Source organism: Heterodontus francisci, chromosome 4 (assembly GCF_036365525.1).
Source record: "Heterodontus francisci isolate sHetFra1 chromosome 4, sHetFra1.hap1, whole genome shotgun sequence".
Lineage (NCBI taxonomy): Eukaryota > Metazoa > Chordata > Chondrichthyes > Heterodontiformes > Heterodontidae > Heterodontus > Heterodontus francisci.
The window spans coordinates 124,625,495-124,649,966 of NC_090374.1; the positions used below are offsets into that span (position 1 = coordinate 124,625,495).

The following is a 24,472-nucleotide window of genomic DNA, read 5'->3' on the forward strand; positions in this document are numbered from 1 at the left end:
TTATGCCGACTTGACCTAGAGTAATCAAACATCTGTCCCTAACCTCAACATCCTTCATGTCCCTCTCCTCGGTGAATACCGATGCAAAGTACTCGTTTAGAATCTCACCCATTTTCTCTGACTCCACGCATAACTTTCCTCCTTTGTCCTTGAGTGGGCCAATCCTTTCTCTAGTTACCCTCTTGCTCCTTATATATGAATAAAAGGCTTTGGGATTTTCCTTAACCCTGTTTGCTAAAGATATTTCATGACCCCTTTTAGCCCTCTTAATTCCTCGTTTCAGATTGGTCCTACATTCCCGATATTCTTTCAAAGCTTCGTCTTTCTTCAGCCTCCTAGACCTTATGTATGTTTCCTTTTTCCTCTTAGCTAGTCTCACAATTTCACCTGTCATCCATGGTTCCCTAATCTTGCCATTTCTATCCCTCATTTTCACAGGAACATCTCTCTCCTGCACGCTAATCAACCTCTCTTTAAAAGCCTCCCACATATCACATGTGGATTTACCTTCAAAGAGCTGCTCCCAATCTACATTCCCCAGCTTCTGCCGAATTTTGGTATAGTTGGCCTTCCCCCAATTTAGCACTCTTCCGTTAGGACCACTCTCATCTTTGTCCATGAGTATTCTAAAACTTACGGAATTGTGATCACTATTCCCAAAGTAGTCCCCTACTGAAACTTCAACCACCTGGCCGGGCTCATTCCCCAACACCAGGTCCATTATGGCCCCTTCCTGAGTTGGACTATTTACATACTGCTCTAGAAAACCCTCCTGGATGCTCCTTACAAATTCTGCTCCATCTAGACCTCTAACACTAAGTGAATCCCAGTCAATGTTGGGAAAATTAAAATCTCCTATCACCACCACCCTGTTGCTCCTACATCTTTCCATAATCTGTTTACATATTTGTACCTCTATCTCACGCTCGCTGTTGGGAGGCCTGTAGTACAGCCCCAACATTGTTACCGCACCCTTCCTATTTCTGAGTTCTGCCCATATTGCCTCACTGCTCGAGTCCTCCATAGTGCCCTCCTTCAGCACAGCTGTGATATCCTCTTTGACCAGTAATGCAACTCCTCCACCCCTTTTACCTCCCTCTCTATCCCGCCTGAAGCATCGATATCCTGGGATATTTAGTTGCCAATCATGCCCTTCCCTCAACCAAGTCTCAGTAATAGCAATAACATCATACTCCCAGGTACTAATCCAAGCCCTAAGTTCATCTGCCTTACCTACTACACTTCTTGCATTAAAACAAATGCACTTCAGACCACCACTCCCTTTGCGTTCATCATCTGCTCCCTGCCTACTCTTCCCCTTAGTCACGCTGACTTCATTATCTAGTTCCTTACAGGCTTTAGTTACTACCTCCTTACTGTCCACTGACCTCCTGATTTGGTTCCCATCCCCCTGCCACATTAGTTTAAACCCTCCCCAACAGCGTTAGCAAAAGCACCCCCAAGGACATTGGTTCCAGTCCGGCCCAGGTGTAGACCGTCCAATTTGTAATAGTCCCACCTCCCCCAGAACCGGTCCCAATGTCCCAAAAATCTGAACCGCTCCCTCCTGCACCATCTCTCAAGCCACGCATTCATCCTGACAATTCTTTCATTTCTACTCTGACTATCATGTGGCACTGGTAGCAATCCTGAGATTACTACCTCTGAGATCCTACTTTTTAACTTGGCTCCTAACTCCCTAAATTCTGCTTGTAGGACCTCATCCCGTTTTTTACCTATAACATTGGTGCCTATGTGCACAATGACAACTGGCTGTTCACCCTCCCCCTTCAGAATGTTCTGCAGCCGATCTGAGACATCCCTGACCCGTGCACCTGGGAGGCAACATACCATTCTGGAGTCTCGTTTTCGACCACAGAACCGCCTATCTACTCCCCTTACAATCGAATCCCCGATGACTATAGCCCTTCCACTCTTTTTCCCGCCCTTCCGAACAGCAGAGCCAGCCACGGTGCCATGAACCTGGCTACTGCTGCCTTCCCCTGGTGAACCATCTCCCTCAACAGTATCCAAAATGGTATACTTGTTTTGGAGGGAGATGACCGCAGGGAACTCCTGTGCTGCCTTCCTGCTCTTTCTCTGCCTTTTGGTCACCCATTCCCTTTCTCCCTCAGCAATCCTAATCTGCGGTGTGACCAATTCACTAAACGTGCTATCCACGACCTCCTCAGCATCGCGCATGCTCCAAAGTGAGTCCATCCGCAGCTCCAGAGCCGTCATGCGGTCTAACAAGAGCTGCAGCTGGACACACTTCCTGCACGTGAAGGAGTCAGGGACATCAGCCGTGTCCCTGAGCTCCCACATTGAGCAAGAGGAGCATGACACAGGTCTGAGATCTCCTGCCATTTTTAATCTTAAGCTTAACTTAGTTAAATGAAAAAGGAACGTAATGTTTTTACCAATCACACGATAAAAAAAAAGAGAAATAGAAAAAGCCTTACCTTATCTACACACCACCGAGTCCTTTTTTTTTGGTTAGAGGAGGAGGGCAGGTGGGAGACACTACCCGTGTAGTGTCTCGGGTTCAGAAACAGCCCAAATATATAGGGTTTTACTTACCCAGCAGCCCCCTGGTCTCCGCCGAAAACAAAAGGAAATTAAGTTTACTTTGAAACTGACCTTCCCAGCTGATCACTCGCTCGCACTCTCTGCTCCCGAATAAGCTGCTACAATGAAGGCTAATATACCATTAGCCTTCCTAATTGCTTGCTGCACCTGCATGTTTGCTTTCAGTGACTTTTTGACAAGGACACCCAGGTCCCTTTGTACATCTGCACTTTCTAATCTCTTACCATTTAAGAAATACTCTGCACATGCAGTCCTCCTACCAAAGTGGATAACCTCACATTTTTCCACATTATATTCCATCTGCCACATTTTTGCCCACTCACTAAGTCTTTCCAAATCCCCTTGAAGCCGCTTTGCATCTTCCTCACACCACACATTCCCACCTAGTTTTGTGTCATCTGTAAACTTGGAAATACTACATTTGGTCCCCACATCTAAATCATTGATATATATTGTGAATAGCTGGGGCCCAAGTACCAATCCCTGCAGTACCCCACTAGTCACAGCCTGCCAATGCGAGAATGACCCATTTATTCCTACTCTCTGCTTTCTGCCTGTTGACCAATCCTTAATCCATGCCAGAATATTACTTCCTATCCCATGTGCTTTAATTTTGCTAACCAACCTCCTGTGGGGGACTTTATTAAAAGTCTTCTGAAATCTAAGTATACCACGCCCACCGACTCCCCTTTATTAATTCTGTTAGTAACATCCTCAAAAAACTCCAACAGGTTTGTCAAATGTGATTTCCCATTCGTAAATCCATGTTGACTATACCCAATCAGATCATTATTATCCGAGTGTCCATTTATCACATCCTTTAGAATAGATTCTAGCATTTTCCCAATGACTGATGTAAACCTAACAGGTCTGTAATTCCCTGTTTTCTCTCTCACTCCCTTTTTAAATAGTGGGGTGATATATCTACACCATCATTAATATCACCTGTTTCCATCTCCATAACATCACCAGACTCAGTCCCTGCCTTAGCTCATCAGCTGCTGAAACCCTCATCCATGCTGTTGTTATCTCTAATCTTGACTATTCCAACACACTCCTTGCCGGCCTTCCATGTTCTATCTTCTGCAAACTTGAGCTCATCCAAAGCTCTGCTGCCTATGTCCTAACTCACACCAAGTCCTGTTCACCCATCACCCCTCTGCTCGCTGACCTACATTGGCTCCTAGTTAACAAAGATCTCAATTTTAAAATTCTCAACCTTGTTTTCAAAACCCTCCATGGCTTTGTTATCTCCACCAGCCCCAAAATCCTCTGAGATATCTGTGCTCTTTTTATTCTGGCCTCTTGAGCATCCCTGATTTTTATTGCTCCACTGTTGTTGACACCGCCTTCAGCTTCCAAGGCCCTTAGCTCTGGAATTCTCTTGCTAAACCTCTCCACTTCTCTTTCTTCCTTGAAACACCTTAGAACCTCCCTCTTTGATCAAACTTTTGGTCATCTGCCCCAACATTGTTTTATGTCCTCTGCCCTATCACACACCTTCCCTTTTGTTATTCTTCCCCCTTTTCACTTGTTCAAAGCCTATTACATTTCTAAGCTTTGCCAGTTCTGATGAAAGGTCACATACCTGAAACATTATCTTTATTTCTCTCCCCAAAGATGATGCCAGACCCACTGAGTATTTCCAGCACCTTATGTTTTTATTATCGTTTTATGTGGTTCGGTGTCAAAATTTTGCTTTATCATGCTATGAGGCGTTTTATGATGTTAAAGGCGCTATTGTTATAACCGAGGCTGGAGGAGTGCACTGTTTCTTCTCATTCCACTTCTCCACAGGTCACAACATATATTTAAAATCTTCCCACTTACCAATACAGTCAATCATATACTCTATTTTTCACAGAACAAACACACCAACTAGGTTACTTTAATAAACAACAAAATTATCAGTTTATTATAAAACAAGTCTTAAACAGTAATGAAGTAAAGTATAAACACACAGATTGAAATTTTAAAGTTCCCTTTTTACCTTAGCCCCTCACACCTACATACACTGGTTAACTGGAAAAATAAAAGGGGTTTTTGTTCAGAGTTCTGTTGCAGACAAAAAAAAACACTTGGGCTGAATACTTGCTCATTTTTGAAGAAAACAGCAGATGGGATATATGCTGTTCCAAAATGAGCATACAGTCTAGCCTCCGAGTACATGTAGACGGGTCACTGGGATCTTTTAGAACAGTTCTTTTCAGACAGCGTTGGGAATTAATTTACAGGCTTTTCTTCAAAGACGGGAGACGAGATGAGTTGAAACAGTGGATTTCTCAGGGTCTTTAAGAGAAGTGCTGGAAAGTTGAGCTAAGTTGTGGTCTTCTCTGCTTCCTTGGGAATTCTCTCCTTTTGCAGGCTTTTCCAAAGAAATGGAACAGGCTGGGCTGAGCTGGTGTTCCATCCTGTCAAGGTGCGCCGGACTGTCACTTCTCTGCACACATCTTCCCCCAGTTACTAGGGGTTCTATCCTATTTTTAACTTGAATCATGTGATAACCAGTAAACATTGTTGCCAAACCAGTTCTTTCAGTGTCCTCTTGATGACCCTCTTGGAAAAAAAACTGGTCCAACATTTATTCAGTTTGACTATGAATTCTTAAAAAAATATTTTAAAAACAGAATCACTTATATAACACTGTATAAATACAACTAAAACCTGCTGAGTATTACCAGCATTTGTTTTTATTTCAGAATTCCAGCATCCACAGTATTTTGCTTTTATATAAATACAATTGTACTACTTCAGCGTCGAGTATGATTTGCAAATTTAACCGTAACACGACACTTCAGTATAAACCTTCAAAACCTGGTCAGGTTTGCACTTTTGCAATGCATAGATTTGCATGAATGGATCAGTCTTTATTACTTTTACGAAATTCAATTTCCTTGTGTTCAATTAAGAAAGCTGTTTTGCAAGAGAATTTGACAGACGACATCGCCACTTTAATAATGAGGCTATCACACAATGATTAAAGTATCTTTAAAAAAATATTTAAAATGCAGTCGACTACGAACTTGCGCTGTAAACTTAACCACCAAAAGGTTCAAAGCATAACAAAAGAAATTGGGAGCGCTTCAAATTGTCGCGCTTGCGTACAACCCGAAGAAAAAAAGTTGGAGCCTTGTTACAGTGGAGCCTCTGGTACATGCGTAATGCCAGTGTCGAACATGCTCTCTGCTGCTGAACAGAGAGAATTACTGGGAGCAATTTATGGCAGGAAGTCGGTATTACGCGACATTGCCGACTTTGGCTTGATGCGGAATCCGAATGTTAGCTCACTATCTGGCAAGGGTGAAAGGAAGGGGAGGGAGTGAATGAGCTTTCGCGTCGTCGCTGCTGCAGTATGTGTTTGTGCGCGCGGGGGAACATACAGGCTTCAATTTTTTTGTATTTAAAAAAAGGTAAAGGAAATGATTTCTTTCCCCCCTTGCAATTGTACGCAGTCTGTCGTGTTTTTACAAATCGAGCGACACTGAGTGATGTAACGGGGAGCAGAATAAAAGAAGAATGAGGAAACACAAGTGGGTATAAAGTGAGTGAACAGACAGAGAGAGAGAGGCTCCGGATCCTTTGTTCGAGCGCGAGCGAGCGATGGTTGGAATCCGAGCCCCGACGCTCAAGATTCTATAATGCTGCTCGTGCAGACAGATTGTGCGGCATCGCTAACCTGCATTATGGCTGCTACATTGCGGCTGTGATTTTTATACGTTTCCTTTTTTTGATACATTAAGCGCCCAGTGATTTTAGTGGGTACAGAGCTGCGTTTTAAATATTAAAATGAGCAGACTCTGAAGGTTTTGTTTTGTTTCTGTCTTTTTTGCCTTTCCATCCACCACCCCCCCCCCCCCCCCCACCATGCATGCAGGTTCACTGTGTCATTGAAGGGAGAAGGTTCTTGTCGACGGAAAGCAAAATCTATATTTTGCAAAAACCGAGAGGAACAGTGAAATAAATATACTTGAAAGATTTTTTTAAAATAATTTTGCTTGGTGATAGAATGGAATGTTAGGCTAAGTCAGCTGGATTCGAGTTTGTTTATTGTGCAGTGCAGTTATGATGGGATGCAAATACTGCATTTAGCACGCAAATTCAGGTTTAAATATTTTGCATTTTTCACGTAATTGGTCGAAATATTTATAAGATTTTAGAAATAGCATTTCATAGCGCTTAACTGCAAATTACTAATACATTTAGAGTATGATGTCAGTGTGGAAGACGTGGTGCATCGAGGAGGTAGCATCTGCACTGTTTCTACCGTCACACAAACCGACCCAAAACTGAATAAACTCTCGCATAACATGTACACATATAGTCATTGTGGAATAATTTAAAGATTCAAATCAATAATAGTCATCTATACGTGGACTGTAGGTGACTAGAGCAGGCCTTTTTACCTTTCAGACTTTTTTAATGTTAGGTAATTTGTGATCTGATATCAGAATTTATTTCATGTGTACAGCATAGCAATAAATTATGTTTTAGGAATTATTTTTATTTAAACCTCTCCTCTTGTAAATTGTTGTACTGGGAAGAAATAGAATTGTTGACTGGACAATGAGGCGATCAGGGAGCCTCAAAAATGCTGTCATTGATGCAACATTGCCCACTTGCATAACCATATCAAACAGCCCTTAATAAGGTTTTACATGTTCCAATTTCATGCTTAATATGAATCCTTGTAAATGCATTTTGAAATGTCATTAATCCAACATATAGGTAACATTGAAATTCTATTTATTTTTCCAATTTCCTCCCTTCTGAAGGTACTAGCGCACTCAAGAATATGGTTTCATGGGCATCGGCCACTCTGCGTTCCTTCACTTAATCATTCTTCATTTTTGAGGCTAGGTAAGGAACATCACAGTTAAGCTTGACCCATTTCACACCTGACATATACTTGACTATTTTCCAATAATTGCGATTCGCAGTGGGAATTGATCAGTTAACTCACATAGAGAATCAAGTCTAGGATCATCTTAGTCATGACATTGGATGGGGCTTTTACCTATTAAAGAAAGAATGTTCACCTTATAACTGTTTACATCCTCAGGGTGTCCCAAAATGCTTCACAACCAATAAAGTACTTTTGAAATGTAGTCAGTATTGTAATGTGGGGAAACACAGCAATCAATTTGCATGCAGCAAGGCCCCACAGAAAACAATGTGATTAATGACCAGATAACTTTTATTTATGTTGGTCAAAGGATAAATGTTGTCCAGAACATCAGGAGAACTCACCTGCTCGTCTTTGAATAGTCCAATGGGATTATTTACATCCACCTGAGGGGGTTGACATGGCCTCAGTTTGACGTCTCATTTGAAAGAATCACCAATGACAATGCACTGGTGAATCAGCCTAGATTATTTGTTTAAATCTGTGGAGTGGAAGTGATAGTACTGTTACTGAGCCAAGGCTGACACTAGGCAATCAGTGGTGCATGTTCAAGAATTCTGTTCTATTTCTATATTTAAGAAAGGCTCTGATTTATTTGGCATTTATTTTTGGACTGTATAAGTTACTTACTTAAAAACTATTGATTCTAGTCTAACCAGCTTCTAGTATAGTCTGTTGATGTTTCCTTATAATTGTATTCTGGCTTGAGTTGGTGAAGGTTATTACTTCGTCTTATATTTATAATAGAGCACTATTCACGCCTGAAAGGCTAATTGGACTGATTTGCCATGTGGTGGTAACAAATGAATACTGAGGAGAAGGGAAGAACAAGTCAATGGAATTAGGGAAGGGGCGAAAATAACAAGCAATATTTTGAGAGTTTTTAAAGCAGGAATGGAGGCGATCAGGTGGAAAGCAAGTCTGAGGGCAGGAGAACAGCAGATGAATGAGCAGCCAACAATGGTAGAATGTAGAAGATGGCAAACAAGGAGTTGGACCAAAGTTGGAGAAGAATGTGAGCAGGCTGAAATAGATGTGGATGGGGTGAGATTATGGAGACAATTGAAGGCAAGGGCCAGGATTTTATAATTGACATGAATCGTCACAGGGAACATTTGGGTTGATAGAATTGTGAGGCTGTGAATGGGTAAAGATATGAGTAATGCTTTTCTTGATCAGTTGCAATTTATGGAGGGTGGAAGTGGGGAGACCAGCTTAGGAAACAAGAGAGAGAAACAAAGCATCAGGTGACAAAGACATTGAATCGCGTCTCAGCAGCAGTGGTAGGTTGACAGTAGAGGCTAGTTCTAACTTAAATCTTCCCATGTTTAGTTCAAGATAAAGAAATAAGCTCTATTTGACCAGCCCGCTAAGAATGGCTGAGTTTATTACCCTTTGTGATTCACATCCTTTACAAATTCCAGAATATTTGTTATATAATAATTATTTCTGGCCAGTGTGTGGATTTCAGTGTCATTCAGCTAACGCCCAAAAGCGTAATCCACTCATTTGAATGTTGCTACGGTCAGCTGCTTTCTACAGACCTGCAGACAGTGGAGAATCTAGAACTAGGGGTCACAGTTTAAAAATAAGGGGTCGTCCATTTAAGACAGAGATGAGGAGAATTTTTTTTCTCTCGGGGTTGTGAGTCTGGAATTCTGTTCCTCAGAAGGCGTTGGAAGCAGAGTCTTTGAATATTTTTAAGGCAGAGCTAGATAGATCCTTGATAAGCAAGGGGGTGGAAGGTTATCGGGGGTAGGTGGAAATGTGGAGTAATCAGTTCAGCCATGAACTTATTGAATGGTGGAGCAGGCTCGAAGGGCCCAGTGGCCGACTCCCGCTCCTAATTCGTATGTTGCAATATTTTGGAGTGGGTTCTGTCCATCTTCTATATCAGCAGTGACAACTTTGGATAGTTCCGGTCTCGAACAGGTACTATTAGAGTCTTCAATTGTTCGGAGTCCACAGATTTTGTCTAAATTGAGCATTTAAAGCACGCTGCCTTTATTTAATGGTTCTTCATTGTTTGTCTGTGCCTGCCTCTCTGCATCAGGCTTCATGATCAAACTCCAGAGTTGGGTGATAAAGCTTTATTCAGTCTGAGAAAAGCTCCACGGATGACTCCATTTCTTTCCACAGAGCAATTGCAGTTTGCTCAGCTTGGCTGACACCTTGGTGCTGCTGTCATTGTAATTTTGGGAGTACAAGCCCTGTCCTGGTGGCAACACCTTCGCCTCTGAGGCTGACAGTTCAGTGCAGTACTGAGGGAGTGCAGTACTGTTGGAGGTATCATCTTTCAGATGAGACGTTAACTAAATTAGGTTACATCCACCTAATAGGGCAGACGTTAAGGGTCCCATGGTACTGTTAGAGGAAGAGCCGGGGCATTCTCCCTGGTTTCCTGGCCAATACTTAGCCCTAAACCAACATCACTATAGCAGCTTATCTGGTCATTACCTCATTGCTATGTGCAAATTGGCTGCTACGTTTCCTACATTACAACAATAACGATACTTCAAAAGCAATTAATTGGCTGTAAAATGCTTTGGGACATGAGATTGTGAAAGGCCCTCTATAAGTGTAACTTTCTTTATTCCTGCCACTTTGGATTTGACAATGACTCACAATCATCCTGGTTGGACTTGGTAGTGCATGGTGGAAGATCAGACTTGATATACTCACTGTTTCATTTGTCATTGCACTTGGCTCAGGTTGACTCAGAATTGGTGTAACTTCCCAAAAACTTAAGCCAAATAAGGGAAAGCTTTTTAAAAATTTAAACGACAATATTTCAGAGACACTTCATTTTTTTCTCTTGTGGGTCGTATGGAAATTTCAAAGTATTTCTTTGTACTCTTAATGGACACAAACTAAGTTGTGTATTTCAGGTAGACAGTCTCATATTCCTCGCTAACGTTCTGAAGACCGTGGTGAAAAGGGACTTTGTGTTTGTTACTTTAAGAATCTAGCTTTGGGGTTGATGGGAAGATTATTATCTAGATGTGTTTGGTTCTTGGGAACTCCTGCCAAGTGTGGAAGAGCTACAACTTTCTGATTATATTTTCAAATTTCAACTGAAGAGCACTTGAATATTAAGCATGATCACCAACAAGTACACAATGTGTGGACACTTTTGTAAAACAACAGTGAAGTCTATCGAAGCAAGTATGACTATTCTGTTTGCATTAACTGCTGTTGTAGAATAGAATAGAATCATTCCAACATAGAAGAAGGCCATTCGATCCATTGTATCTGCACTGGCCCTCTGAAGGAACAATTCACGTACTTCCACACCCCTGCCCTCTACCCACATCCGTGCCCATTTCTCCTTTTCAGATATTTAGAATATTTAGAAAATGTTGTTATGGTCAGGCAAGGAAGGGTTGAAGGGCTTCCCTCTTTTCCCTCCTTGTTTGACCACAACAGGTTTAATTTTCTTTTTAAAGTGGATGTTCTGGCCAATTTAATAGGTGTTTGATTGGTTCTTGTTATGATCATAGCAAGTAAGTAATCGGACAGGTTTTCTTAAGTTTAACAAAGAACAGGGTTAGCTTTATTGTACTTGAACCGATATTGAAGTAAAGTAATAAACTATGCTCCAACTTACGCACGCACACAAAATATGTTAGAGTGGGGAAGGATAGATTGGTTGAATTAGAGTCCAGAGAAATAAAGGGTATAGTCTGTGGAGGTTGGTGATTCGTCTGGCTTTAACTGAATTTGGTGGTCCTGAGGCTTTTAGTTTGAAGAGACAGATGACTATCTATCTAGGGGCGGCACAGCGGCGCAGTGGTTAGCACCGCAGCCTCACAGCACCAGTGACCCGGGTTCAGTTCTGGATACTGCCTGTGCGGAGTTTGCAAGTTCTCCCTGTGACCGCGTGGGTTTCCTCCCACAGCCAAAGACTTGCAGGTTGATAGGTAAATTGGCCATTGTAAATTGCCCCCTAGTGTAGGTAGGTGGTAGGAGAATTGAGGGAAGGTGGGGATGTGGTAGGAAATATGGGATTAATATAGGATTAGTATAAATGGGTGGTTAATGGTCGGCACAGACTCGGTGGGCCGAAGGGCCTGTTTCAGTGCTGTATCTCTTTATGACTCTATGACTGATTTGGTGGGTCTCTTGCAGACAGCGATGCGGATGTTTTCCTCCAAAGGGGTTTCTGAATGTAGCTGGAGTATGCAGAGGTGGTCAGTCAACAGGCAGACTGATTCTCCTTTCCAGCTTGCAAGAATAGAGAGCGAGACCCCCACTTCGGTCTGCACATGTCAGAGTCCAGATGCTTTTCAACCTGCTGCAGAGAAACACTAGCTTAAAGGCTGTCACATGACAGTCACTCAGTGATTCAAGCATAGTAGTTAGTAGTGTATTTCTTGCTGAGCAGACATTTCATTTCCCTTACAGGCCTTACAATGTAGAATAATGTGTTGCAAATTAGGTGGCCATCTTAAGCTGCTAGCAAAATCATCTTTTATCTGTTCCTTCAAATACTTAAAAAAAAATATAAATTCAGATCTCCAGTCTGTGGATTAAAGAAAATTATCATTCAGCAAAGCATGTTGGCGTGACAATGTAGAAAAATTTACTGCATTGAAGGAGGCCACTCTGCCCATTGTGTCTGTGCCTACTGAAAAACGAACCACCCAATCTAATTTCATTTTCCAGCACTTGTTCCGTATCCCTGAAGGTTACGGGACTTCAGCTGCATATCCAGACACCTTTTAAATGAGTTGAGGGTTTCTTCCTCTACTACCCTTTTAGGCTGAGAGTTCTAGACCTCTACCACCCTCTGTGTGCAAAAGATTTTCCTCATCTCCCCTGTAATCCTTCTACCAATCACTTTAAATCTATGACTCTGAGTTACTGACCTCTCTGCCAAGGGAAATAGGTCCTTTCCATCCACTCTATCCAGGCCCCTCAAACTTGTACAGCTCAATCAAATCTCTCCTCAGCTTCCTCTGTTCCAAGGAAAACAACCCAAGCCTATCCAATCTTTCCTCAGAGCTCCAATTTTCCAGCCCTGGTAACATCCTTGTAAATCTCCTGTAGTGTAATTACATTCTTCCTGTAATGAGGAGACCAGAATTGCACACAGTACTCAAGTTGTTGCCTAACTAGTGTTTTATATAGTTCCAGTATAACCTCCCTGCTCTTATATTCTATGCCTCGGCTAATAAAGGAAAGTATTCCAAATGCCTTAACCACCCTATCAACCTGTCTCGCTACCTTCAAGGATCTGTGGACATGCACTCCAAGGTCCTTCACTTCCTCTACACCTCTCAGTATCCTTCCATTTGTTGTGTATTCCTTTGCCTTGACTGGCCTTGCCAAATGGATCACCTCACACCTCTCTGGCTTGAATTCTATTTGCCACTTTTCTGCCCACCTGGTTATCTTCCTGCTAGCTACAGCTTTCCTCCTCTCTATCAACCACACAGCCAATTTTTGTAACATACCTAATTTTATGGTTTTTTTTTTGTCTCTTTCTTTCTTTCCTTTCCACTTCCCTCTCCACCCAAAAGGGAGGATGGGCTGATCGCCTGATCTATTACTTGAGACATTCTAATTTTGGTCTCCGAGGTGGAAATCCCACAGGATTACCATACTATTGTGCTTCACTGTATCATCTGGTCACAAAATGTTGAAACTGAAGTTTACTCATTGTATCCCATTGCACAACATTCAGTGTATTGTCAAATAGTGGGTACATTGAGGAAAAAAAGTTTATGTCCAGGGATCTCAGTTGCTTTTTATATACACATTCCATGTTGACTATTACTGGAAAATTCTGTAATGACTAGTTGAAAAATTAACATTTTTCTTTGATATCTGAAGGTCATATAAATAATGTAATTTAATACTGCAAGCGTGCTTATAGAAATCATAGAAAGCCTACGGCACAGAAAGAGGCCACTTTTCCCATTGTGTCTGTGCTGGCTGAAAAACGAGCCACCCAGTTGAATCCCACCTTCCAGTATTTGGTCTGTAGCCCTGCAGGTTATGGCACTTGAGGTGCATGTCCAGACACCTTTTAAATGAGTTGAGGGCTTTTGCCTCTACTACCCTTTCAGGCAGTGAGTTCCAGACCCCTACCACCCTCTGGGTGAAAAAGTTTTCCTCATCTCCCCTCTAATCTTTCTACCAATCACTTTAAATGTATGCCTCCTAGTCACTGACCTCTCTGCTAAGGTAAATAGGCCCTTCCCATCCAGTCTATTCAGGCCCCTCACAATTTTGTACATTTCAATCAGATCTCCCCTCAGCCTTCTCTGTTCCAAGGAGAACAACCGCAGCCTATCCGATCTTTCCTCATAGCTGCATTTTTCCAGTTTTGGCAATATCCTCGTAAATATGTAACCCCTCTCGTGCAATTACATTCTTTCTATAATGAAGTGAGCAGAACTGCACACAGTACTCAAGTTGTGGCCTAACCAGTGATTTATACAGTTCCAGCATAACCTCCCTGCTCTTATATCCTATACCTCGGCTAATAAAGGCAAGGATTCTATAAGCCTTGTTAAAAACCTTATCGACTTGTCCTGCTACCTTCAGGGATCTGTGGACATTCATCTAAGGTCTTTCAATTCCTCTACACCTCTCTGTATTCTCCATTACTCGTATATTCCTTTGCCTTGTTTGACCTCCCCAAATGCATCACCTCTCAATTCTCCGGGTTGAATTCCATTTGCCACTTTTCTGCCCCCCTGACCAGTCCATCAAATCTTCTTGCAGTCTATAGCTATCCTCCTCGCTATCAACCACACAGCCAATCTTAGTGTCGTCTGCGAACTTCTTGATCATGTCCCCTACATTTACATCCAAATCGTTAATATACACCACAAAAGCAGGGGACCCAGTACTGAGCCCTGCGGAACGCCACTGGAAAGAGCCCTCCAGTCACAAAAACTCCTGTCAACAATTACCCTTTGTTTCCTGCCACTGAGCCAATTTTGTATCCACCTTGTTATATTTCCTTGAATCCCATGGGCTTTCATTTTTTGAACCATTCTGCCGTGAGGGACCTTGTCAAAAGCCTTGCTAAAATCCATGTAGACCGCATCAACTGCACTACCCTCATCAATCTTCCTTGTTACTTCAAAAAATTTGATCAAGTTGGTCAGACAGTCTGAACAAATCCATGCTGACTATTCTTGATTAATCCGTGCCCTTCTAAGTTTATCCTGTCTCTCAGAATTGATTCCAGTAATTTGCCCACTACTGAGGTTAGACTGACTGGCCTGTAATTATTTGGTCTATCCCTTGCTCCCTTTTTAGACAAAGGTACAACGTTAGCAGTCCTCCAATCCTCCAGCACCACACTTGTATCCAGTGAGGACTGGAACATAATGGTCAGACCTTCCGCTATTTCCTCCCTGGCTTCCTTTAACAGTCTGGGGTGTATTTCATCCGGCCCTGGTGATTTATCAACTTTCAATCCCATTAATACTTCCTCCCACCCTATGTTTATCACATCCAATACTTCACACCCCCTTCCTTAACGACAATATCTGCATCGTCCCCCTCTTCTGTGAAGACAGACGCAAAGTATTCATTAAGAAGAATACCAACATCTTCCGCCCCTACACATACGTTACCTTTTTGTTTTTTTTTCTGGGCCGTACTCTCTCCTTGGTTATCCTCTTACTCTTAATGTTCCGATAAAGCATCTTTGGGTTCACCTTGATTTTGCTTGCCAATATTCTTTCATATCCTCTCTTAGCTTTCTTAATTTCATTTTTGATTTCACCCCTCCACTTTCTGTACTCCTCTCGGCTTTCTGCATTGCCTTACATTCTCTGCATTAGTGCTCTAGGTGTGGAATCTCACTCGATGGAAGGGAAGATTGGTCACAGATGTTAACTTCCCAATTTCCCACTCATTAAATTAATAACTGGAAAATTGGGTGGGCTGAACCATGCACCACATTGTCCAATCTGCAATTCTGTCGAGCGAGGTTCTATGCTGCAAACACTGTCAGAATTTACTCCAGTATTTATGGTTTGCACCTGTGCATGCAGGTTACCTAATTTGTTGGCTGTCATTACCAGTTGAAGTGGGCCCTTGTGAAAGATTTAAAAATAAAAGTTTAATTTGTTGAGTGAAAATGCAATGAGGCAAAGTTTTTGTATCCTGTGCACGTGAACAAAACGAGCAGAAGCTATTTATTTGACCAGCGCTTTCGTAACCAGTTTTAGTGGGTTCCATCGCACATACATTTTGAAAATCTGACTTTAGATTAGCAAATAAAAGGATGCAAGAGTCTTTTTTAAAATTTTGGATCTACAGTTGGCCACTTTTAGTTAAAATGGAATCGGAGGTTAGGTGCTACAGTATCTTTTACATAATATTTTACTTTCCTCACTGGAGTTATAGTACGGGATTTGTTTCTCTCTGCTAACCACAATGGTTCCAAAGCAATTGATAGTTTTACAAATAATTACGTAGCATTTTACAGCATAGAGACAGGCCATTCAGACCAATGGGTCTTTGCCAGTGTTTACGCTCCATGCAAACCTTCTCCTACCTTACTTCACCTCAACCTATCAACATATACTTCTATTCCTTTCTTCCTGCTTTACTTACCAAGCTTCACAGAATCACAGAATAATACAGTGCAGAAGAGGCCCTTCGGCCCATCGAGTCTGCACCGATGCATTAAAGCCACCTGACCTGTCTATCTAGCACTTGGGCCAGCACTTGGCCCATAGCCTTGAGTGTTATGACGTGCCAAGTGCTCATCCAGGTACTTTTTAAAGGATGTGAGGCAACCCGTCTCTACCACCCTCACAGGCAGTGCATTCCAGACCGTCTCCACCCTCTGGGTAAAAAAGTTCTTCCTCAAATCCCCCTTAAACCTGCTGCCTCTCACCTTAAACTTGTGTTCCCTCGTAACTGACCCTTCAACTAAGGGGAACAGCTGCTCCCTATCCATCCTGTCCATGCCCCTCATAATCTTGTACACCTCGATCAGGTCACCCCTCAGTCTTCTCTGCTCCAGTGAGCCTTTAAATGTATCCAGTTCCTTATGTTGCAAGCCCACAACAAAACTGTCCACACGTTGACACAAAATGGCAGAGTGGCTGTAAAGATGGCTGCTGTAGGTAATGGAGAAGTCAAACTGGTGTGCTTGGAATAGTGTTCTGAGAATTGGGTTAAGTCATACAGCCAGAAGGATTTTGCATTCTATTAAATGATCTCATCTGGCTGAGATTTGTTTCATGGTATGAATTATATGATGAGATGTGCTACGACATTTTATGCAAGCTTGAGTAGGTTATTGAATGGCTGTTTCTTGAACAACATTATTTATAGATGCTTTAAAACACTGAGTAGAGGGATGCTCTGGCTATTTCATGGGTAAGTAAGGTCTTAATGTGCAGGTTACAAAAGTTGAGTGGATTACAGGGATCTTGTAAATGGAATAAATATATTTCATTGATCATTATTGCAAATTATTTTGTTGAAGCTGCTGTTGAGCTATTTCGGTTGTATGTTTTGTATTTAAGATAGATTAGTTCGTTCAGTACTTTGAAAGAATTTTTCCTTTTGGTTGTGGAAGAATGTGTTCAGGATTAGCTGCAGTGGGGTAAGTCTGGTATTGACTTTGCTCATGCACTGTAGTGTATAAATATGAGTGTGTGTTCAGAGCCAATGAGACTAGTGTAATGGGTATGCAGGCTGTGCCAGACATAAATACAAATTGAAGACCTCCAGGCATGGAAAATAAAACATTTCAGAAATAACTGGATTGTGTATTGTAATATGTGTTTTGTGTAATTTAGGTTAGATGGATGCAAAATTCCACCAGCAGGGTGAATTTACTTCTCAGTTAATACTTTACTTTTGACTTTTTTGGCCCCTTTTGGTTCTTCCACCCAATACCTGCCTCAGTTAGCAGATAGACAACGTGGAGCCAGCTGCCAAAAGCAGCGCAAGTTCATGCCTTTTCCTTTTGCTCTCTGTGGAGGAAATAACTTGATGCTCCCAGATTCAGATTAGACGTTCCCATGTGGATGATCCCAGGTGTAAACCTGCATCCTGCTTTTTTTAATATTACAGGTAGTGTAACAATGGTGCAGCTGGAAGCAACTGTCAGAAAAAGATATGTCTTGTTAAAATGGAGTCTGGTGGTTACTCAGAGCATAACAACTGGAAGAAATTATGTGACACTGTTAATGGCCAATAATTTTACAAGCCCAATGTTGATCCAGTAGTTCAGCAAGGTACAGCATATAATAGGCAGGAGAAATTTTTAAGGGGTATCTTTGCTGCTGATTTTCTGTGTGGATGTACAACCTTTGATTCCATAATATGTGGAGATCAAACAATATTTGACTCGTGATCTGTGATATATAGAATCATAGAATGGCTGCAGCCCAGAAGGAGGCTATTCGGCCCATTGTCTCCCTGCAAGAGTAACTGAGCTAGTCCCACTCCCCTGCCTTTTCCCTGTAGCCGTGCAGAATTTTTCCTTCAGATAATTATAAATTTCCCTTTTGAAATCCATGATTGAATCTGCTTCCACTAGACTCTCGGGAAGTGCATTCCAGATCCTCACCGCTCGCTGCATAAAAAAGTTTTTCCTCATGTCGCCTTTTGTTCTTTTGCCATTCACCTTAAGTCAGTATTCTCTGGTCTTGTCAATGGGAACAGTTTCTCCCTATCTGCTCTGTCCAGATCCCAAATGATTTTGAACAAAATCTCCTCTTTCCCTTCTCTTTAAGGAGAACAACCCCAGCTTCTCCAATCTATCCATGTAATGGAAGTCCCTTATCCCTGGAACCATTCTCATGAATCATTTCTGCACCCTTTCTAATTCCTATTTTACCCTTCCTATTCTTAAATCTTAACAAATTAGTTTATAATGTTCTGACCTCTGTGTTGCCTGTAACAAACTGGAAAGGCTATCGTGAAGTTTTCAGGAGCTGATGGTGCGTATCTGGTTTTAGCTAATTTCCCTAAATGTTGATTGCTCTGTCAACAAGACCCATCTCCTGCACCCTTGACCCGAATTCAACTAAACATCCCTTCCTGGCTCTCAGGTTAGCTGATATTGTTGACGGATCTCTCTTCAAACACAGTACCCGTCTCCTTGGAATCTGCCATTCTCCTCAATCACGACTCTCCTCAAAAAATCCAACCCTTGACCCTTCTATCCTTGTGAGCTGTCAGCCCCTCTCCAACCTCCCTGTTCTCTTATGTCCTCAAACATGTTACCTCCTAAATTTGTGCCCATCTTTCCCGGCACTCCATGTTTCAATCACTCCAATCATGTTTCTGCCACTGCCACAGTACCAAAACCGTTCTTATCAAAGTCACAGATGTTATCCTATGTGACTGTGACAAAGGTTAACTATCCCTCCTCGTTTTCTCAACCTATCTGCAGCCTTTGACGTAGTTGACCACACCATCCTCCACCAAAGTCTCTCCAATACTGTTCAGCTGGGTGGGACTGCTCTCAGCTGTTTCCATTCTTATCTAATAGGAACCAGAGAATTACTTGTAATGCTTCTCTTCCTGCCCTTGCACCGTTGCCTCTTGTGTCCCCAAGGATCTATCCTTGGACCCCTCCTATTTATCACCTACACGCTGTCGCTCGGCGACATCATCCAAAAAAGCAGCGTCCGTTTCCACATGTACGCTGATGACAATTAGCTCTACCTCATTCACACCTCTCGAACTGACCTCTTCATTGTCTTTAAGTTGTCAGACTGCTTGTCTAACATTATGGTTGAGCAGAAATTTCCTGCAACTAACTAACTATTGAGAAAACTGAAGCCTTTGTCTTTGGTGCCACCTCAATTTCTGTTCCCTGCCACTGACTGTATCTCATTCTCTGGTAACTGACTAAACCAGACTGTTCGCCACCTTTGTGTCATATTTAATCCCGAGATAAGTTTCCAATCACATATCTGCGCCATCATTAGAACAGTCTATTTCCGCCTTCGTAACATCAGCTGATTCTGCCCCTGCCTCAGCTCATCTGCTACTGCAACCCTCATACATGCCTTTGTTGCTTCTAGTTTTGATTATTCCAGTGTAGGCCTGGCTGGCCTTCCACATTCTACCCTCCATAAACTTGAGGCCATCCAAAACTCTACTGCCTATGCCCTTACTTGCACCAAATCCAATTCATCCCATACTCCTTTGCTTGCTGACCTATATTGGCTCTCTGTTAAGCAATGCTCAAATTTAAAATTCTCATCCTTGTTTCAAACCCCCCCCAAGGCTTTGCGTATCCCTATCTCTGTAATCTTCTTCGGGAGTCCAGTTCTGGCCTCTTAACCGTCCCCGATTTTAATTGCTTTACCATTAGCGGCCATGCTTTCAGCTGCTAAGACGCGAAGCTCTGTAATTACCTCTCCACCTCTCTTTTCCTCCTTTAAGTTGTCCTTAAAACCTACGTCCTTGACGGCTTTTGGTCATCTGCCCTAATATCTCCTTATGTAGCTCGGTGTCAAATTTTGTTTAATACCCCTGTGAGGTGCCTTGGGATATTTTACTATGTTAATGGCGCTATATAAATACAAGTTGTGGTTGATGACCCTTCAAATGTATCGTCATTACAGTTATCTGGATATTAAATTGTTCATAATTTTAAAAAAATTATTGTCAGATCATATCAGGGCATGTGAAGAAATAGGGCAATCAGAACTGCTTCCACTAGGGCAACAGGCTTTGATAAATTGGCCTAAGTGGTTTTTGAGCTTGTGTGGACCTTTGGTTAGAAGAATAAACCACAATTAATAGGCAATTTACTTTAAAAGTCACTGGTTTCAGAACATTATTTAGAAAGAATCCAGAGAAGCTATTGCAGTAGGGGAAATCCTTGTGGGGGTGTGAAGTAGTTATTGTGATGGGGGCAGCCTACAAATGAGTGATCTTAGAAATTCTGGAATGGCTAGAATTAATATATGGTAATGCCTACGGGTAACATGAAGGGATCAAAGAGGAATTGTGCAATTTTACCATTCCTTCCACAGTAATTGATCTCTTGGCACTAATTTTAAACATCTTAAACTAAATATTGCATATTCATTCTGAATCATTTTCATTCTGTCTCCAACGAACTTGGAACTTAGGAGCCATTTGGTCCTTCGAGCCTGCTTCACCATTCCATGGCTGATCTTGTTGTGGTCTCAACTCCACTTTCCTGTCTGCTCCCCATAACCCTTGATTCCCTTGTCTATCAAAAATCTATCTAACTCAGCCCTGAATAAATTCAATGACCCAGCCTCCCCTGTTTTCTGGGGAAGAGAGTTCCACAGACTAACAACCCTTTGAGAAAAAAAAATTCTCCTCAGCTCCATCTTAAAAGGGAGTCGTCTTATTCGTAAACCTGTCCATATTCCTGCTCAATTGAGTTTTTAAAAACTTTAGTATTTGGCTAATAAGCCTCAATTTACTTTTTTGCACTTAATGTAATTATCCTCTTTTCAATAAAATTAATTTATCTTCGTATTTAATGCATATTACATTATGTACTTTTGAGAGAAAATTGCTTTTAAATGTGCTTTTATAAGACAATTGATGTATCCATTGTACTGCTTTTTTAAAAAAGGAGATAGAAAAAAGCAAATGGAAGTCTGGGGCATGCATGAGATTAGAAGGGCCTGTGAGACAGGAAGGTTGGAGTTGAGACTAGAGAGCTTTTGGAAAGAAATGAGGCTGTGGAAGGTTTTGTATGGGAAATGGCGGGGAGATGAATGGATTCATAAAGTGTGAGAGTGGGATCCTGCCAGGTGAGGTTGAGGTTGGGGAAGAGATTCATCCTGAGTGTTGGGATTTGTGTGGGGTGGGAGGGAGAGAGGGAGCAAGGCAATCCAGGTCCTGGGCCCATGCAAATGTTGTACTGGGGTTGTTGGCTGAGAGTGCCAGACCTTAGTTGGGATGTGAAGCTCAGGGCAGGGAGCCTCTTAAGATCATGATCTGTGTGAGGCTTGTGGCATAATGTTCATTGCGTCATGTCCAACGGGGTGGTGTGGGGGAAGTTGGAGCAGTTTGAAGATGGGATGGCTAATCTTATGGGTAAGTTTGTAAGTGCAGTGATTTGGGTAAAGATAAGCAGAGTGTGGCAGGAAGGGACAGAGAGGGCATCCGTGAATAAGGTTCAAACAAGGAATAATGGTTCAAAAAATTGAGGGCTGTTTATCTGAATGCACAACGCATCTGTAACAAGATAGACAAACTAATGGCACAAGTAGAGGTAAATGGGTTTGCTGTAACAGCCATTACAGAAAGGTGATTGTAAGGTGACTAAGGTTGGGAACTAAATATTCCAGGGTACTTGACATTTTGAAAAGACAGGCAGAATGGCAAAGGAGGGGAGGTAGTTCTGATAATAAGGGATGACATAAGGACAGGAGTGAGGAAGGATTTGGCTCGGAAGATCAGGAAGTAGACTTAGTATTGGTGGAGATAAGAAATAACAAGGGGCAGAAGACACTTGTGCGAGTAGTTTACAGGCCCCCGAACAGCAGCTGTTCTGTTTGGACAATGTATTAATCAAGAAATAATAGGAGCTTGTAACAAAGATAATGCAGCAATCGTGGGGACTTTAATCTTCGTAGAGACTGAACAACTCAAATTAGCAAAGGTAGTGTGGAGGATGAGTTCATAGAGTGTACCCAAGACAATCTTTTAGAACAATATGTCTTGGAACCAACCAGGGATAAGCCTATTTAAGATTTTGTATTGTGTAATGTGATGGGATTGATTAGTAATCTCAGTAAAGGATCCTATAGGGTAGAATGATCATAATATGAATTTCACATTCAATTTGAGAGTTCTTCTTTGGCCTCCTTATCTCGAGAGACAATGGGTAAGCGCCTGGAGGTGGTCAGTGGTGTGTGGAGCAGCGCCTGGAGTGGCTATAAAGGCCAATTCTAGAGTGACAGGCTCTTCCACAGGTGCTGCAGAAAAATTTGTTTGTCAGGGCTGTTACACAGTTGGCTCTCTCCTTGCGCTTCTGTCTTTTTTCCTGCCAACTACTAAGTCTCTTCGACTCGCCACACTTTAGCCCTGCCTTTATGGCTGCCCGCCAGCTCTGGCGAACGCTGGCAACTGACTCCCACGACTTGTGATCAATGTCACAGGACTTCATGTCGCATTTGCAGACGTCTTTAAAGCGGAGACATGGACGGCCGGTGGGTCTGATACCAGTGGCGAGCTCGCTGTACAATGTGTCTTTGGGGATCCTGCCATCTTCCATGTGGCTCACATGGCCAAGCCATCTCAAGCGCTGCTGACTCAGTAGTGTGTATAAGCTGGGGATGTTGGCCGCCTCGAGGACTTCTGTGTTGGAGATACGGTCCTGCCACCTGATGCCAACTATTCTCCGGAGGCAGCGAAGGTGGAATGAATTGAGATGCCGCTCTTGGCTGACATACGTTGTCCAGGCCTCGCTGCCATAGTGCAAGGTACTGAGGACACCGGCCTGATACACTCGGACTTTTGTGTTCCGTGTCAGTGCGCCATTTTCCCACACTCTCTTGGCCAGTCTGGACATAGCAGTGGAAGCCTTTCCCATGCGCTTGTTGATTTCTGCATCTAGAGACAGGTTACTGGTGATAGTTGAGCCTAGGTAGGTGAACTCTTGAACCACTTCCAGAGCGTGGTCGCCAATGTTGATGGATGGAGCATTTCTGATGTCCTGTCCCATGATGTTTGTTTTCTTGAGGCTGATGGTTAGGCCAAATTCGTTGCAGGCAGCCGCACACCTTTCGATGAGACTCTGCAGGCACTCTTCAGTGTGAGATGTTAAAGCAGCATCGTCAGCAAAGAGGAGTTCCCTGATGAGGACTTTGCGTACTTTGGACTTCGCTCTTAGACGGGCAGGGTTGAACAAACTGCCCCCTGATCTTGTGTGGAGGAAACTTCCTTCTTCAGAAGACTTGAACGCATGTGAGAGCAGCAGGGAGAAGAAAATCCCAAAAAGTGTGGGTACGAGAACACAGCCCTGTTTCACGGCACTCAGGATAGGAAAGGGGTCTGATGAGGTGCCGCTATGTTGAATTGTGCCTTTCGTATTGTCATGGAATGAGGTGATGATACTTAGTAGCTTTGGTGGACATCCAATCTTATCTAGTAGTCTGAAGAGACTACGTCTGCTGACGAGGTCAAAGGCTTTGGTGAGATCAATGAAAGCAATGTAGAGGGGCATCTGTTGTTTGCGGCATTTCTCCTGTATCTGACGAAGGGACAACAGCATGTAAATGGGCGATCTCTCTGCACGAAAGCCACACTGTGCCTCAGGGGAGATGCGCTTGGCCAGCTTCTGGAGCCTGTTTTGAGAGTGAATTTAAATTTGAGAGTGATACATTTAAATCAGTCTTAAACCTAAAGCCAGTTGTATAGGTATGAGGGGTGAGTTGGGAAAGGTTGATTGAGGAAAATAGATTGAAAAGAGGTTAAAAGATATGGAGGTAGATGAGCAGTGGAAAACATTTAAAGAAATAATTCAAAATTTTCGATGAAAATACATATTGAGAAAGAGAAACTCCAGGAGAAAAGTGATCATCAGTGGCTGACTGAAGAAGTTCAGGATAGTATTAGTTTAAAAGAGGCTTATAATGTTGCAAAGAATAGCAGTAAGCTTGAGGATTGGGAGAGTTTTAGAAACCAGCAAAGGACAAACAAATAATTGACGAAAGAAAACAATGAGAGCAAACTAGTGAGAAATGTAAAAGCAGGTGGTAAGAGCTTCTACAAGTATGTAAAAAGGAAGAGAGTAGCAAAAATAAACATGGGGCCCTTTAGAGGCTGAGACGGGAGAAGTTATAAATGGGGAATGAGGAAATGACAGAGACATTAAACAAGTAAACAAACAAAAAACATACCAAAAATAGTGGGGAACCAAGGGGCTAAGGTGAATAAGGCATGTCAGAAGGGTAAAAAATACTAGAGAAACTAATCGGTCTAAAAGCTGACAAATTTCCAGGACCTGATGGCTCACATTTGGGTTTGAAAAGGGGTGGTTGC

At 42.4% G+C, this 24,472-nt stretch overlaps 1 protein-coding gene across 5 annotated transcripts in view; it reads left to right on the forward strand.

Moving 5' to 3' along the window:
* The first annotated feature begins 5,898 nt into the window (after positions 1-5,898).
* The window catches only part of LOC137369234 (spindlin-Z-like), a 113,021-nt gene continuing 94,447 nt past the window's right edge, over positions 5,899-24,472 (forward strand). For 3 of the 5 annotated variants that reach the window (XR_010974906.1, XM_068030111.1, XM_068030115.1), the window contains exons 1-2: positions 5,899-5,999; positions 7,362-7,446. The gene's annotated coding sequence lies outside the window, so the exon portion shown is untranslated. Of the gene's footprint in view, positions 6,131-7,361; positions 7,447-24,472 lie in introns of all 5 variants that reach the window. The other 2 variants (XM_068030113.1, XM_068030114.1) reach the window with 2 other exon arrangements.